At 33.4% G+C, this 6000-nt stretch overlaps 1 protein-coding gene across 6 annotated transcripts in view; it reads left to right on the top strand.

Annotated features, from left to right (window-relative positions):
• Positions 1-651: 651 nt before the first annotated feature.
• LOC125664659 (coiled-coil domain-containing protein 74B-like) overlaps positions 652-6000 on the top strand; it is a 69275-nt gene continuing 63926 nt past the window's right edge. The window contains exons 1-2 of one of the 6 annotated variants that reach the window (XM_048897506.2): positions 652-1075; positions 1236-1320. The gene's annotated coding sequence lies outside the window, so the exon portion shown is untranslated. Of the gene's footprint in view, positions 1321-6000 lie in introns of all 6 variants that reach the window. The other 5 variants (XM_056154489.1, XM_048897507.2, XM_048897505.2 and 2 more) reach the window with 5 other exon arrangements.

The following is a 6000-nucleotide window of genomic DNA, read 5'->3' as shown; positions in this document are numbered from 1 at the left end:
TTTTAGCAAATAAATAGATATAAAACCGTAATACGACTAAATAGATGAACGAGTTCATGAGTTTCTTTAAATAAGAAGATACGATAAAATTACGGTTACTTTTTAACCATTTTGAATTTATTGGTTAATTTTGTTTGGTTTTAACTGCCTTTTTCGTTGCATACGGAATGTATTATTGTTGTTTATAATTGTTTGCTTTGAAAAAGAGAAAAAAGTCGAGGTTAAATGTGACGTCACAATGCACAGTTTACGTCGCCTTGCGGATCATGTAAAACTGTTGTCCCCATATAAACTCCTTTAATATTGAGATGTTACTGGGTGTTTAGCGCAAGGAAATTTCATTCAAAATATATATTTATAAAAGAATCATAATCTACCGTACTTAACGGAATTATGATTACCACTCGGGACACGGAGTTACGTACATGCTTCGCTCGGCCCAACGGTCACACCGTATACATATTAGAGATACATTACTATGAAGTTCAATAACTCTATATAGAATAACACCTGTCAGGTCCCTGGAACGTTACAATATATACTCTTTGTTGCAAGACGAATAGATACTGAGAACAGCATTTTATTATCTTTAAAATGGCTGAAATATCAACAAATGTTTATTTCGGCACCTCGGGACTATAGTCCCAACTACTTATACACCGTCCCTCCGCTCATATGTACGTGTGGCTGAGCTAGCTCTAATGGTAGCTCCGTCATTATATTAATCATATGATAATTGTAATCTCTACTTGCATAGTAAATAATAGATGTGGTGCTTGCATTCTACTATTTCTTAAACGATAAACTTGTGTTTACACATTAAGAGATAAAGTGAAAATAAAAGCGAAAGCGCCGTTTTTTACCGGAAGTAATTTACCTCCCTTGCGAAATATTTGCTGTAGCAACGAAAATCGTGTGAAAATGGGCAAAGTTCTTTGAATAATCTTTGCCTCAAAAACACTAAAAACGGAGATCAACAATTATATGTAAATGATATATAATATGTTCTTGATAATAAATGTTTAATCCACAATTGCATAAAAGATTTAGAGAATTGAGCCACCTAAATAACACGGTAAGAGGAAATGCGGATTGATTCTGAAAGTGGAGTGTCCAATAGCTACGTTGCAGTAGATCTCATTTGCATATCAATGTTGCTTTAACATACTAGTCTTGTTAAAATTTCTTCAATGCTAGCCAAAGATGTGTGATACGATATTATGATTTGTTTATAGGGAGAATATTGCTGAATGGAGATACAGATTGTAAAATGTAGATCTATTGTGGCCTAAGTTTTAAAGGAATTGTAAAACGTGAGAGGTAAGAATATTTCAATGAATCTAACCACATGTACTATTTTCAATGTGGTCAGATTTAGATGATTGAATCATTCAGTATATTTCCAGCACCGTAATGACAATAAATAGGAATCTCTTTAGGACTTTAAGTACTTCTTTATTTAGATACGGATTTTGTTTGGAGACTAGATTTTTATTTCATTTTGGGTATGAGAAAGTGCTAGCTAGCCATTTTCTTGAAAAGGAAAAATCCAGTCAGGGCATGGCACTTGTACTGATATATTTTTCATGTTCATTAACATTTGAATTTGATAAATCTGTAAAAAAAAATCCTTTTTCTTTGATCGGAGCATGTGTCATTTTATTTCATCAAAATGAAGTAGTGTAAAAAAGGAAAGGAAGCTACTATTTCTTTATCTAAATCACAGTTTAACTTGATCTGTACAGGTAATTAACTCAATGTTGGAGCTAGTGTACTGACAAATAAGATGATGTTACAGATGTCTCAAAATTCTCATTTAAAGTCAGCATTTCTCAAATTCTATGGTTGGTAATATAATAAATTCATTTGCAAATGTAACCTGTCATTAGGTTAAATGCTGTCTATAAACATGTTACATACCAATATGCAATTTCCGAGATATCAGCTCTTCTGTGATGGAGGTACGTTCAGTATTCTGTTGAACGCTTGGGTGGGTACAAGATGTATACATATATTATAGACTAACTATGTTAATAAAAGTAAAAGTTCTCAAAGCATAAATTTTGTTTGTATCAGCCGTCGGTATACATTAAACTGACCATTTGAAGAATAATATTTATTTGAATTAGGCCATTAAATTTATTATTCATTTATTTTTTATTTCCTCTTCTGCACGAGTGATACTTTATCAAAGAAAGATGGTGATTATCGATTTTTGTTTGAGCTATTTTATTATCAAATAATCATAAATTTACTAAGATTGTGTGCCCCAACAGTTCGCGTGGTTGCACGTTGTCTGATAATCATCCTTTAGGCAATATATGAAGGCAGTGATAAGCATTTGTACCCACTGCGTGTGAACGATAGTATGTTTTGCGTCTCACTCTGCGTAAGAGTTCCACAAAGGGAAAGAACTATTGGACAACTTGGAAATTGCGTATTGTTAGGCTGATTTTGGCCATGGATTATATTGCCATTTACCAGATCAAGATAGGGTTCACGGCAGGTGTGACCAGTCAACAGGGGATACTTACTCCTCCTAGGCACCTGATCCTACTTCTGATGTTTCCAGCGGTGTATATGTTTGCCCTGCTTTAGATTTCATATTTTTTGATGAGATTGATCACTGTTTGCTATCTACACTTTTTAATGGTATCTTCCACTTCTATGTATTACTGAAAATAGCAGGTATAATATGACTTCCATATTTAGCTCACATGAGCTAAAATGCTCAAGTGAGCTTTTCAGATCACTTTTTCTCCAGTATCCGTCTGTCCGTCTGTGAACTTTTAACATTTTTGACTTCTCAAGAACCATAGGACTAATTTCAGCCAAACTTGCCACAAATCATGCTTGGGTAATGAGGATTCAAGTTTCTTCAAATGAAGTGCCACACCCTTTTTGAAATGGATATAATATAGAATTAGTAAAAATGTAAATAATCAAGAAAATGCAAAATTAGGGTGGGTACATTTAAAAATCTCCTTCTCAAGAACCACTAGGCCAGAAAAGTTCAAACTTGCTTAAAAGCTTTCTGACATAATGTAGATTAAAGTTTGTTCAAATCTTGGACCCTGGGAGTAGGATAAGGGGCCACAATATTGTTTTTGTCCTGTGTGTCTGAAACTTGAACCTTGCACATAACTTTTGAATGGTGAGTGATAGGGCTCCCATATTTATGTCTCCCCTTCAAAGGGGAGACATATTGTTTTTGTCATTTTTCTTCTTCTTCATCTTCTTCTTATTATTATTATGTTTCCCAAACAAAGTTTGGGAACATATTGTTTTTACTCTGTTTCTTATTATTAGGGTCTTCCGTCTTCAGCGGAAGACCCTTCTATTATTCTATTGTTGATTTTTCACTTTTCTTATTATTAGGGCCATCCATCTTCAGCGGAAGACCCTTCTATTATTCTTTTGTTGATTTTTCACTTTTCTTATTAGGGTCTTCAGCGGAAGACCCTTCTATTATTCTATTGTCGATTTTTCACTTTTCTTCTTATTATTATTAGGGTCTTCCGTCTCCAACGGAAAACCCTTCTATCATTCTATTGTTTCTTTTTCACTTTTTAAGGTCTTCCGTTTCAGACGGAAGACCTTATAGTGATTGTACTGTTTATTAAGGTCTTCCGTTCCAGACGGAAGACCTTATAGTGATTCTACTGTTTATTATTAGGGTCTTCCGTCTTCAGCGGAAGAACCTTCTATTATTCTATTGTTGATTTTTCACTTTTCTTTTTAAGGTCTTTCGTTCTTCACGAAAGACCTTATAGTGATTCTACTGTTTCTTATTATTGTTATTAAGGTCTTCCGTTCTTCACGGAAGACCTTATAGTGATTCTACTGTTTCTTATTATTATTATTAAGGTCTTCCGTTCTTCACGTAAGACCTTATAGTGATTCTACTGTTTCTTATTAAGGTCTTCCGTTCTTCACGGAAGACCTTATAGTGATTCTACTGTTTCTTCTTCTTATTATTAAGGTCTTCTGTTCTTCACGGAAGACCTTATAGTGATTCTACTGTTTCTTATTATTATTATTATTTTTTTGACCAAATTTTTCTCGAAAACTATACAGTGGTTTTCAGTGAAACTTTCAGGAAGAATGCATTATATTATGAAAGTTGTTTATCACAAACAAAATTGGGAAAATTCTATTTCGGTTCCAAGTTATGGATTATTTCCTGATTTTCAAATGAAACTTTGTCCGCGGGTGATCTACAGGAAGGGCTAAAGATATGAACTGGAGACTTATTAGAGATGATAGAACAAGACTTATAGATTTGCAGAATCACTATTTCGTACGTCGTCATCACTTCCGGTCGCTACCGGAAGCGAATTTAAAAAATGAATTTTTTCAACTTTTTTGATTTTTAAACGTTTTTCTTTGATAAAGGTAAGATAAATAGAGATTTATCTTACCTTATTCAAAGAAAAACATTAAAAAACATCTCTAATAAGTCTCCAGTTCATATCTTTAGCCCTTCCTGTAGATCACTCGAGGACAAAGTTCCATTTGAAAATCAGGAAATTGTCCATAAATTGGAACCGAAATGGAATTTTCCCAATTTTTTTTGTGATAAACAAAGTTCATAATATAATGCATTTTTCCTGAAAGTTTCACTGAAAACCACTGTATAGTTTTCGAGAAAAATTTGGTCAAAAAAAAAAAAAAAAATAATAATAATGATAATAATAATAACTAGAAACTTGTTGCCATGGCAACAAGAAGGTCTTCCGTTCTTTCCGTGTCCAGTAGATAACCTTAAATGATGACTTGTAGATGTGACATACGTGTTTCAATTTTGTTGCCGTCACTTCCGTCATCCACCGGAAGTACCTTAGAAATATGTGATTTTGCATTTTTTAAAAATTCTAATGCTTATAACATTATTCAATATAGAGTAATAATTTTTTTAAGTCATACCATTTCCACCGGAAGTTGGTTGTTCGAAACCGGAAGTTTTCCGAAAACTCAGTATTTTTTCATGGAAATTTTAGTCTGGGTTCCTAAGCAGTCAATGTGGAATTTTTAGTCGTTTTTTGGACTCCCGAGATACTCGAAAGTGAATAAAACAAAACTGAAATTGTTTATAATTAATAAATCACGTCTTACATGTACGTGTTTATTTCTTTCATGTATAGTCATTCTTCACTAATTAAATTCTCCCAGTCAAGATCCTATCTCGTCAGAAATTGGATGGAAGACCTATTCGTTGCTCGCAACGAGATCAATTCTAGTTATTATTCTTATTTTTTTCACTGACGATTTCTCAGAGATGGCTGGATGGATTTTCTTGAAATTTTCAGGGATGATAGAGAATAAAACGTTTTTTTCATTTTTTTGAAATTCACTTCCGGTTTTTTTCCTTCCAAAAATATTTTGTCTGAGCGAGTTCTTAGAAACGGTAAAAGATTAAGATACCAAACTTACAGGAGTGATAGACCTTAAGGAGTAGGCGAGCCAGTTTGGGTTAAGCACGTCCGCCGTCACTTCCTGTCGTCACCGGAAGTGATCAAAGAAATCAAAAATTTCAACTTTTCTTTTTTTTATAAAAACTTGCATCACTTTATTACATCTCTTTTGCAGTTTCGAAATATGTAAGTCCCACAAATGCAAGTTCTTGGTAAACCGGTCATCCCTCTAAACTGACCGTTTTTTGTGGTCCGAAAGCTGGCCGGTTTGGAGAAGTTTCACTGTTGATACCTTTCATCTTGGCTTTGGAGTGTGACTTATTTTTAAGATAACGTATCCTATTAAATATTTCTTTAACTATGTATATTTTGGCCCCATGATCGAGATTTCGATTTTAAGTTTTGTTAATAAAGCCCTTCTTGAATTAAAAGTATTTGTACAAAATTATATACCTTGGGTTTAAGGATTTGATGGCTTAAGTTTGTATTTAGTGGTGCTTAATTAAGTACATGTATTTTGATTTAACTCTGTGTACATTTAAAAATCTAAGTAAATGATATGGAAAGTGGTAATTCGGGTTTTATT

The sequence above is a fragment of the Ostrea edulis genome, chromosome 1, assembly GCF_947568905.1.
Source record: "Ostrea edulis chromosome 1, xbOstEdul1.1, whole genome shotgun sequence".
NCBI classification, from domain to species: domain Eukaryota; kingdom Metazoa; phylum Mollusca; class Bivalvia; order Ostreida; family Ostreidae; genus Ostrea; species Ostrea edulis.
Note: the sequence above shows the minus strand (reverse complement) of the source record. Positions and strands in the feature narration are given on the sequence as shown.